A 12598-nucleotide genomic window follows, 5' to 3' on the forward strand; every position below is an offset into this window, starting at 1 on the left:
CTTTATCTACTCACCTGTCAGTGGATGCACAGGTTGTTTTCATGTCTTGGCTATTGTCAGTAATGCTGCTATGAACATGGGGGTGCATATATCTTTTGATGTATAAGATAGAGATTTTGTTTCCTTCGGATAAATACCCACAGTGGGATTGCTGGATCATATGATAGTTCTATTTTTAATTTTTTGAGGAACCTCCATACTATTTTCCATAGTGGCTGCACCAATTTACAGTCTCAACAGTAGAACACAAGGGTTCCCCTTTCTCCAGACCCTTACCAATGCTTGTTATCTGTCTTTTTGATGATGCCGTTCTAACAGGTGTGAGGTGATATCTCGTTATGGTTTTGACTTGCATTTCCCTAATGATTAGTGACAATTGAGCACCTTTTCATACACCTGTTGGCCTTACATATGTCTACACTGGAAGCTGTCTATTCAGCTCCTCTGCCCATTTTTTAATCAAATTGGGGTTTTGTCTTTTGGAGGGTTTTTGTTTGTTTTGTTTTGGGGGGGTTGCTATTGAGTTGTATGAGTTCTTTATATATTTTGGATATTAACCTCTTGTCAGATATATAGTTTGCAAATGTTTTCTCCCATTTGGTAGGTTGCCTTTTCATTTTGTTTATGGTTTCCTTTTCTGTACAGAAGCTTCTTAGTTTGATGTAGTCCCACTTGTTTATTTTTGCTTTTGGTATCAAATCTAAAAAATCACTGCCTAGACTGATGTCAGGGAGCTTACCCCCATGTTTTCGTCTAGGAGTTTTATGGTTTTAGGTCTTATGTTTGAGTATTTAATCCAGTTTGAGTTGATATTTGTGTAGGATGTAAGATAGGGGTCCAGTTTCGTTCTTTTGCATGTAGTTGTCGCTTTTTCTAGCACTGTTTATTGAAGAGACTATCCTTTACCCATTGCCTATTCTTGTTTGTTTGTTGTAAATTAACTTATCATACATGTATGTGTTTATTTCTGGGTTCTTTGTTTTGTTCCATTGATCTATGTGTCTGTTTTCAATGCCAATACCGTATTGTTTTTTAAATAAATTTATTTATTTATTTATTTTTGGTTGCATTGGGTCTTTGTTGCTGCGTGCCGGCTTTCTCTAGTTGCAGTGAGCGGGGGCTACTCTTCATTGTGATGCATGGGCTTCTCATTGAGATGGCTTCTCTTGTTGCGGAGCACAGGCTCTAGGCGTGTGGGCTTCAGTAGTTGCAGCATGCGGGCTCAGTAGTTGTGGCACATGGGCCCTAGAGCATGCGGGCTTCAGTAGTTGTGGCACGCAGGCTCAGTAGTTGTGACTCGTGGGCTCTAGAGCACAGGCTCAGTAGTTGTGGCACATGGGCTTAGTTGCTCCACAGCATGTGGGATCTTCCCAGACCAGGGATCAAACCCCTGTCTCCTGAGTTGGCAGGTAGATTCCTAACCACTGCGCCACCAGGGAAGTCACTACCATATTGTTTTGATACTACTGCTTTGTAATATAGTTTGAAATCAGGAAGTGTGATGCCTGAAACTTTGTTCTTTCTCAGGATTGCTTTGGCTATTTGGGGTCAGATTTTAGACTTATTTGTTCTATGTCTGTGAAAAATGCCATTGGAATTTTGATAGGGATTGCATTTAATCTGTTGATTGCTTTGGTTAGTATGAACATTTTAACAATATTAATTCTTCTGATCCATGAACACAGAATATCTTTCCATTTATTTGTGACTTCTTCAGCTTCAGTTTCTTTCATCAGTGTCTTGTAGTATTCAGTGTACAGGTCTTTCACATCCTTGGATATATATATATATATTTGTAGGCATTTTGTTCTTTTGATGCAATTGTAAATAAGACTGTTTTTTAAATTTCTCTTTCTGGTAGTTTGTTATTAGTGTAGAAAACCACAACTGATTCTTGTACATTGATTTTGTTTCCTGAACTTTACTGAATTTGTTGGTTCTAACAGTTTTTTGTGAAGTCTTTAAACTTTAGGGTTTCCTATGTATAATACCATGTCACTTGAAAATAAAGACAGTTTTACTCTTCCTTTCTGATTTGGGTGGCCTTTATTTTTCTTGCCTAATTGCTCTGGCTAGGACTCCCAGGACTATGTTAAATAAAAATGTCAAGAGTGGGCATCCTTGTCTTGTTCCTGATCTTAGAGGAAAAGCTTTCAGTTTTTCACCATTGAGAATGATGTTTGCTGTGGGCTTGTCATATATGGCCTTCCTTATGTTGAGGTATGTTCCCTCTATACCCACTTTGTTGAGCGTTTTTATCAAGAATGGATGTTGAATTTTGTCAAATGCTTTTTCTGCATCTTAGATGATCATATGATTCTTATCCTTAATTTTGTTAATGTTGTGTATTAAGTTGATTGACTTGTAGATTTTGAACCATTCTTGCATCCCTGGAATAAATCCCACTGGATCATGGTGTGTGATCCTTTTAATGTATTGTTGAATTCAGTTTCTTAATATTTTGTTGAGGATTTTTGTGTCTATGTTTATCAAGGATATTGGCCTGTAATTTTCTTTTTTTGTGGAGCCCTTTGTCTGGTTTTGGTATCATGGTAATGCTGGCCTTGTAAAATTTGTTTGGAAGCATTCTGTCTTGTTCAGTTTTTTGGAAGCATTTGAGAAGTATAGGTATTAAATTGTTGAATTTGGAAAAATTCACCAGTGAAGCCAACTTGGTCCTGGACTTTCATTGTTGGGAGGTTTTTGATTACTGATTCAATCTCCTTACTAGTAATTGGTCTAGTCAGGTTTTCTGTTTCTTCATGATTCAGTCTTGATAGATTGTATGTTTCTAGGAATTTGTCCATTTCTTCTAGGTTGTCCAATTTGTTGGCATATAATTGTTCATCATATTCTCCTATAAACCTTTGTATTTCTGTGGTATCAGTTATAATTTCTCCTCTTTCATTTCTGACCTTATTTGAGCCCTCTCCCCTTTTTTTCTTGGTTAGTCTAGCTAAAGCTGTTGATTTAGTTTATCCTCTCAAAGAACCAGCTTAGTTTCATCAATCTTTTCTGTTGTCTTTTTAGTCTCTATTTCATTCATTTCCACTCTGATCTTTATTATGCCCTTCCTTCTACTGACTAAGGGCTTAGTTTGTTCTTCTTTTTGTAGTTCCTTAAGATGTAAAGTTAGGTTGTTTATTTGAGATCACTCTTGTTTCTTGATGTAGGCATTTATCACTATGAACTTCCCTCTTAGAACTGCTTTTGCTATAGCCCATAAATTTTTGTATGTTGTATATCCATTTTCATTTGTCTCAAGATATTTTTTGAGTTCTCTTTTTATTTCTTCTTTGGCACATTGATTGTTTGGTAGCATGTTGTTTAATCTGCATGTATTTGTGGATTTTCCAGTTTCCTTCTTGTAATTGATTTCTAGTTTCATACCATGGTTGAGAAAAATGCTCAGTATGATTTCAGTCTTCTTAGATCTATTGAGACTTGTTTTGTGACCTAACATATGATCTATCCTGGAGAATGTTTTAGGTGTGCTTGAGAAAAATGTGTATTCTGCTACTTTTGGATGGAATGTTCTATAAATGTGTGTTAAGTTCATCTGGTCTAATGTGTTTTTGAAGTCCAATGTTTCCTTATTGATTTTCTGTCTAGTTGATGTATCCATTGATGAAAGTGAGTATTGAAGTGCCCTACTATTATTGTATTGCTATCTGTTTCTCCCTTTAAGTCTATTAATATTTGCTTTATATATTTAGGTGTTCCTATGTTGGGTGCATGTAAATCTACAAATGCTATATCCTCTTGTTGGATTGACCCCTTTATCATTATATAAAGACCTTCTTCATCTCCTATTACAGGTTTGTTTTTAAGTCTGTTTTGTCTGATGTAAGTATAGCTACCACAGCTTTCTCTTGGTTTCTGTTTGCATAGACTATTTTTTCCCATATCTTCACTTTCTGTCTGTGTGTGTCCTTAAAGCTGATGTGAGTCTCTTGTAGGCAGTATATATTTGGGTCTTATTTTTCGTTGTTGTTGTTTTTAATCCATCAGCCATTCTATATCTTTCAATTGGAGAATTTTCTGAAGTCCATTTACATATAAAGTAATTATCTATAGGTATGAACTTATTACCATTTTGTTGATTGTTTTCTGGATGTTTTGTAATTCCTTTGTTCCTTTTTTCTTCTCTTGCTCTCTTCTGTGTGATTGGATGATTTTCTGTAGTGGTAACCTTAAATGTCTTTATCTTGTGTGTATCTACTATAGGTTTTTGTTTTGTGATTATCATGAGGCTTACATGAAATATCTTTTAAGTCTATTTTAAGTTGATAATAACTTAAGTTTGAACACATTGTAAAGCTCTACATTTTTACCCCCCACCCACATTTTATATTTTTGATTTCACAATTTATATCTTTTTATCTTGTGTACACATTAACAAATTATAGTAGCTGTAGTTATTTTCTAGGTTTATAAGTGATTAACCTACCACCATTACAACATTAGATTATTCTGAATTTAACTGCATTTCATTAAGGTCTTTTTCTGGGAGTTTATCCTGTTCCTTCATTTGGAACGTATTTCTCTGTGTCTTCCATTTTCTTTGACTCTCTATGTTGGCTCTAATGCCACCTCTCTCAGTCTTGAAGGAGTGGTCTCATTTAGGAGATGCACCTTATCATTCAGCCCTGCCCTAGCTCATGCTTTTCTCTTAAACCTTTGTGGTTATCCCTGCAGACTTTCATGTTTTTATAGGCTCCCAGTAGCTGAGGGTGTGCCAAGCCCTGTCAGCGTCCCAAAGGGGAGGATCTCAGTTAGCACCTGGACGCAGACTGAATGGAAGCCAGACCCTGAGGCAGCACCTTTTAAAGGTGTAAATATACCTCCTCGGGGAAAGACTAGGAGATGTATCTGTCTGTGCCCTCTGCGCTGAGCCCTGGGGGGGATATCCCTTCTAAAACTGTTTCTTTATTTGCTATCATCCCATTGAACCCATGAACACAAGGCCCGCTGGTCACCAGTGCCAAGTTAGCAGGAGGTGTGTCCTCTCTGCGGCAGTCCCAGAACCCCGGGTGGCAGAAGTGTGCATAAGCTCCTTTCTCAGAGGCACCAGCAGTCTGGAGCAGGGCAGAGAGAGAGCATGAAGGTGGCCCCCATGGGCCTCCCTGGTCTCTGGAGAGGAGTGCAACTAGCCCCTCAGGCCGCAACTATTAACAAGCTGATAGTCCTCTCTCCTGGAGAGACTGGGCGTTTCAGCCTGCTGCCTCTGCACTGGGCCCTGGAGGATTAGCCACCGAGAATCCACGCACTCTAAGAACTGTCTATTCGATTAGTTCCCTATAGCCTTGTGGGTCTCATGAATGCAAGCCCTGTTGGCTTTCAGAGCTAGATGTTTTGGGGTCCATTTGAGGTGGAAGTCTTAAAAGGTGTAGCACCAGCTGTGGGGTTCAAACCCTTCGCTCCTCAGGGAGAAGCCGAGAGTTGTGAGTTCTCTCCCGGTTTTATGTCACCGCATGGGGGTGAGGTTTATGGTGAGATGGCGTCTCACCTACCCGTTTTGATGTGGGTTTTTTGGTTCCTCTAATGTGTAAGAGCTGTTCAGCTAGTTTCTGGATATCTTTCGAAGGAAATTGTTCTGTGTGTAGGTGTAGATTCAGTGTGTCTGTGAGAGGTGAGTTCAGGATTCTCCTGTGTTGCCATTTTGAACCAGAAAAACATTTTACAGATTCTTACAAGAAACGCTGCATCGCCAACATTCTTGATGGAATAGGTATTGATATTATGTGGGAAAACATGAATATCAGTGATTGAATTGAGAAATGATTGAGGAATGTTGGACTCAATGAGAAGTTTTAAGACTACCTTAACCAATTTATTTCATTCATATTTTTCTCTCAGTATGTGCACAAGAACTAGATATAACAACCTGTGTCTAGTTAAGTATAAAGGGCTCTTTTACTAAATGGTAGTGTTCAAGTGATAAGAAAGTATGTGTTGCAGTTTTTAATTGGCCATATTTTTCTTTCTTAGTGGTATATAATAAACTAATAGTGCATCTTACAATAGGTGTATCTTAAGATTTAATGAAATGTGGTTCATATCTTAAAATAATAAATCTCTAAAAATGATAATCAATTGTTTCATTTGATCCTCATATGAATACTGTGAGATAAGGCAAATGAAACTCAGGTAATTTTCATTTTCTTATAGGTGAGGTGGTGTTTTATTTTATACTTTTGAACCTAACCTAAAAAAACAGTTCAGTGATTTGTTTTCTGTAACATTCAACCACAAATTTAAAGCATTTTTACTGTTGAGTAGATCATGATCCATAATGACACCTTTTTGAAACTGGGATGTTATAAATGAAAGATGAAAGATGGGAGTTAAGCATAGGCATTTTATGTGTGGAGTCAGGGAATACTCAGATACGACAGAAATTCCTGGAGAGGAAGCAAAAGATCAAGCCTGGGAGAAATGTGGTGGTACGAAAGTATCTCAAATCTGGTCAAAGTGCTTTTATGGCATTTATTATCATATTATAGATTTCTGTCTTGTTCTTGAATCCTTCAAGGGTGGCTCATTTTCTCCTAATACTGTGCCTTCAGATTATATAGCTGTCAGTAGCTACTGCCTGGTTGGTAGTCAGGTTCTTGCTTCCATGCAAAAGAAACCAATTCTGGAAGAGTTGTTAGTTTACAGAATCGGTGCGAAGGCTGGCGAGAACCAGCCTCAGACAATGATAGAGGCCAAGAGAGTCCAGGTACCCAAGAACCCGGTTAGCTGCCCAGAGTCTGGGAGGACCAGTATTTTGGCCTTTCAGTTTCCTCCTGTCAAAAGTCATATGTTGTTCAATTCCCCAAATGGGGATTCAGAACCTGGGCAGCCAGCAAAACTACATGTATACTGGATTATTGTATATTATGCCATGTATATTTTGTTTAAATATGGCTGAATAGAACATTTAAAATACACACTTAATAAAGCCATGTTTAACTATAAGGAATTATTTTATTATTATTGCTTTTCTTTTAAAGAGCGCTCTTAAGTACAGTTAGCCCTCCATATCTACAGGTTCTGTATCCATGGAGTCAACTAACTGTGGATCAAAAACTTAAAAACAAAAATTCCAGAAAGTTCCAAAAAAGCCAAACTTGAATTTGCCATGTATCGGCAACGGTTTACATAGCATTTGCGTTGTATTACGTATTATAAGTAATCTAGAGATTGTTTAAAGTATATGGGGAGGATGTGCATAGGTTATATGCAAATAATATACCATTTTATTTTTTATTTTTTTAAATTTTATTTATTTATTTATTTATGGCTGTGTTTGGGTCTTCGTTTCTGTGCGAGGGCTCTCTCTAGTTGCGGCAAGCGGGGGCCACTCTTCATCGTGGTGCGCGGGCCTCTCACTATCGCGGCCTCTCCCGTTGCGGAGCACAGGCTCCAGACGCGCAGGCTCAGTAATTGTGGCTCACGGGCCCAGCTGCTCCGCGGCATGTGGGATCCTCCCAGACCAGGGCTCGAACCCGTGTCCCCTGCATTGGCAGGCAGACTCTCAACCACTGCGCCACCAGGGAAGCCCTATACCATTTTACATAAGGGACTTGGGCATCTGCGGATTTTGGTGTCCACAAGGGATGCTTGAACCAATCCCCTGCAGGTACTGAGGGACAGACAGCAGTACGGGAAAAACCACACAACATCCCCAAAACTACAACATTCATCCTGCTATGGGCGTGGCCATTTTATTAATTCCTTCCTTGCCAAAAGTTAAAACATATAGGGGTATTTTTCTCCTATGAAACAAATGCAATTTTATTGTGAAATATAATATGATTCACTTTATTTGCTGAAATTCACCTATAAAACCAGGTATGCCTATAGATGGTAGAGGGCCGTTTTTAGACATTTCTTAATTATGCCAAGCTCCAGTGGTCACTTGACTTCCATCTCTGAATTCATAGTTTTGAAGTATCTAAACATAATTTATCTATTTGTTTATTGCCTACTGCAAAGGTAATGAATGATTAAAAATTTGCAACATTGCAGAAATGAAGAGCAAAGAGTGATAAGTCCCCATAACCCTGCCCTCAGAGATAACTACCGGTTTTTTTTTGTTTGTTTGTTTTTTATTGACGTGTAGTTGATTTACAGTGTTGTGCTAATCCCTGCTGTACAGCAGAGTGACTCAGTTATACACATACACACATTCTTTTTTTCATATTCTTGTCCATTATGGTTTATCCCAGGATCTTGATTATACTTCCCTGTGCTGTAGAGTAGGACCTTGTTGTTTATCTATCCCGTATATAATAGTTTGCATCTGCTAATCCCAAACTCCTAGTCCATCCCACCCCCTCCCCGCTCCCTCTTGGCAACCACAAGTCTGTTCTGTATGTCTGTGAGTCTGTTTCTGTTTTGTAAGGGATAGCTACTGTTAACAGCTTGGTAGCTCTTACTCCAAACTGCCTGGGTTCCATTTCCAGCTTTTTCATTTAGCTGGCAGCCTTGGACCAGTTATTTGTCCTCATGCTGCCTCAGTTTCCTCATTGTAATAGTACTGGCTTACAGGGGTTTGTGAGGGTTTAATAAGATAATATGTAAGATAATGGTTCCTGCTTAACTATTCATTAAGTGCTTAATGAATACAATTTTTTGTACATGTGTTCATCCCGATAGGCTAGATTATGTTGCAATAAAAAACAACCCCCAAAGTCTTGGTGACTTAACACAACAAAAGTTTATTTCCTGCCAATGCTGCGTGTCTTACACAGATTGGCAGGGTGGTTTCTCCATGCAGTCACTCAGGGACCCAGGGTAGGGAGATTCCACCACGTTGTGGTCACACGCTGGAATACAAGGCCCCTTTGGTCACCATAGCAGTGAAAATAGACTGTAAAATCTCACATGGACTTTTTACTGCCTCAGCCCATAATTCTCCGCATCCAATTACAATTTATTGGTCATAGCTGCAAGTAAGCTGGGAAATGTGGAGTGTGGAGTGAAGAATATCTGGTGAGTGCTACTACCTCTGTCACAATCTACTTCTTTCCCTTCAGCATGGTATAATATTACTCAAACTGTGTTGCAATTGTTCAGTTTCTTTAAACTTATCATGGACATCTCTCCATATCGATACATATTCATTCATTCATTCATTCATTCATTATTAAGCCCTTCCATGTGTTAGACATTGTTCTAGGTACGGGATATACCAATGAAGAAAACATTTGATAATCCCTACCTTCATATAGTTTACTGCATTGCAAATAGATAGGAAATATAATATTTTTAAAGTATAATATGTTAGAAAGTAATAAATATTATGGTGGGAAATAAGGGAAATGTAGAGGATGTTCTGAGGATACAGTTTTAAATAGAATGATCATGGAAGACCTCGTTGAGGTGATTTGAGTTAAACTCTGAAAGGTATGAAGAAGTCAGCCTTGTGATTATTTCTAGAGGTTTGGTGATGTGTACATGAAAACGCATTTTTCTATTTTCATATGTGTTTAAAATTTTCCATGAAAAAAAGTTAAAAATGAAAAAGTAGCCCTGGTTGTAAAACCCACATCCAAATTTTATACCTGCATTTTGGAAAAACAAAATCATGATAGAAAATTTAATAGACCTTCTCAATTAAAAAAAAAAGATTTTATCAATTTGCTTCCTCAGAAACAATGTTTTAACTTGTTTATTTCTCTGCATCCTCACTAACTCTGGGTACTAAACAATCTAGCATTTGATTACATATTGCTGTTTATCCCTGCATACTTGTGTATGTTAGTCTTATTTTTCTTATTATTTGTTAAACTCTTAATCATTACCTTTTTATCTCCCTTTCTATCATTCCTTTAATGTGATTAGACATATGATACATTCTCTATGAAAATTATAGATTGAGAAATAAAACTTAGTGATGACCTTGTTAAATACAACATCAGTCCCTAATCATTCTTACAGCATGTTGCTGTGCTGAGAATGTAAAAGAAAGAAAAAAGTAAGCTGCACGAAATAGTACATCCACAAGCAATTTAAAAGTTTTGAGGATTAGAGAGCTGGTTCAAAAATACTTTAGGTACTTTTTTCAAGTAATTGGCCGATGTGAGGTATAGTTTGAATAGAGACTTTTCTTAGTCATATTCTTATCATGATTCTTCCACTAAAAATTTTGTTCTTTCAGTGATTTACTTTCCGTTGCCATGGAACTAGGCTACATTGCACAAACATTTTGAGTAAATTCTGTCAGTTTTTCCTTAAAATGACCAAGTGTCTCAACAATTAGATGATAACGATTGAAGCAAAAAAGTGAAATCAGCCTGGTTCAGCCCAAAGAGTTTACTGGACTCTCTCAAACTGACTTGGCTAGATTGTGAGGCCACACCCAGACCCCAAGGAGGAGTGTCTGAGAGATCACTGAATACCCCTGCATTTAAGGGAAGTGGTGACAGGCTTGGTCAAGCAGTGAGGAAGACTCTCGTCAAGGGCAAATTTGGTCAGTGTTAGTCACAAAACCAGAGCATCATGTTGAAAGGAAAATGCATGACGCTGCTAGGAAGCTATTTTGGAAGAGCTGGGGCCAAGGAAAAGAGAATTACAAATTTAGAGAGAATTGCACTTCGGTGACACAGATAACTTGGAAGTCTGGTGCCTAAAAAGTTTTGTTTTCATAATTCAGTTCACCGTAGTCATGATGTATTTTATGAGGCACGATCTCCGTTTTGAGAACAATGTTGTTACCTCAGGAAGGAAGGATTACTGCATTACACTGACATTCAGTTGGAGACACTTTTAGGATTTGGAATGATTCATTTCTCAGTATCAGACTGTCTACTCACAGGCCTTATTTAATCATAAAAACAGTTTTAGAATAGTGGCCATACCTCAATGTCAAACACAGGAAACATATAGCATCATCTTAGTTCAAAGGTCACAAAATTTCTTTGAGACCGTGAACAGTAATTTTGATCTCTGAACTTAATTGCCTCATCTGAAAAACAGGGATACAGATTACCTTCCTTCTGCATTTTACTGGTATGGTTTGAGTATACCAAAATCCTGAGCCTGGTTCTTCCAGGCAGAAACCCGAACAAAGGGAAAAATAAAGAATCATAAAAGAACCATTCATGTGGTCCTTCAAAAGATGGTTCCCTATGTTAATTACTAATCCTCCTCTGAAGGGAGAATTTCCTTAGATTTCTACCTGAGGACTAGAGCTTTGCTTTATACTCCTTTACCATATCACAAATTCTCTATTCAATGATCATTCATTCTTTCTTTCTTTTCGTGTGTTGATCATTTGCTAAATATTAAGATCCTACCATGTGCCAAGTAATATGCTAAGGACTGGTGATCCAAAGAGGAATTAGATAGACAAGGTCCAGCCCTCATGGAACTGTTAAGAGAGCAAGGGACACCAACATTATACAAGCATCTATAAGTGCACTGAGATTGTGCAGTAGCAGAAAGCTCCCTGTGGGAGCTTTCAACAGGGGATTATGTAACCTATTTGGGAGGTCAGAATGGATTTTAGAGATATCAAAGCTAAAACAAGAAAAATGAGGAGGAGTGGGCTGGGCGAAGAATAGAGGGGAAAGTGGTTTAGGCAGAGGGAACAGCACTGAACTGATTTTGAAGTACTGAAAGGAAAGCCAGCGGGGCTGCAGTGAGAGAGACAGGAGCCAGATCTCTGAGGCCTTATTGTAGGTTTGGTCTCTATTCTGAGAGTAATAGGAGGGAAGCCATTGAAGTTTTCTGTTTGTTAATTTTTTTGTTTTATATGTTTAAGCAGGGAAGTGACATAGTCACTTGCATTTTTAAAAGATCATTCTAGGTGCTATGTACAGAATGGAGGAGAGGATGCTGTACAAATATATGTGGAGAAACCAGTTAGGAGGCAGTTAGAGGAAATGAGTTAGGAAGTTGGAAGAGAAGAGGAAGAAAAAGTGGACTGATTCAAGAGATACTTAAGAGACAGAATCAATAGGCTTTGATTGCGAGGAAAAGATGAATCAAGGCTACTTCCAGACTTCTGGCTTAACCAAACGGGGGGATGTCATTTATTTAAATAAGGAATACTGGAAGAAGAGAAGGTTTGGGAAGGAGAGTCGTGAATCATAGTTGACCAGCACATAGCATATACAATAAGCCATTTAGAATACAAAAATCTCAGGTGCAGATTACATATAGATATGCAAATACAGGTTCTCATCAAAATTATGCTTTTTACTTGATCCCCAAGTCTTGCTTTATAAGTTTTGGATGTTTATATCCTTTTAGTGGTCTTTCACAGTCCTGTTCATGGGCATTTCAGATCCTTTTAGTCCAGGGTGTTGTACTGGTGTTAGCTTGAAATTGCGCTATTTAAAGCCTACCCTTTCTTACAGATTCTAAAACCATAATTTCTTGTTTTCTCTTATCCTTAAATCTCTCATGTAATGTCTGATTTCATCTGAAGATCACTCCCACAGTTTGAATTTTCTTCATTTATTATACTTTTTTTTCTCCGTGGCATTCTAATATACTCAATCACTTTCTACCCTCCAGCTGCTAATCTTCCCTATGTTTTACCAATTTCCAAAACTGAACAAAAAATGAGAAAACTATTATGAAGGAAGAAGCATATCTTTAT

This window comes from Balaenoptera ricei, chromosome 2, assembly GCF_028023285.1.
Source record: "Balaenoptera ricei isolate mBalRic1 chromosome 2, mBalRic1.hap2, whole genome shotgun sequence".
Lineage (NCBI taxonomy): Eukaryota > Metazoa > Chordata > Mammalia > Artiodactyla > Balaenopteridae > Balaenoptera > Balaenoptera ricei.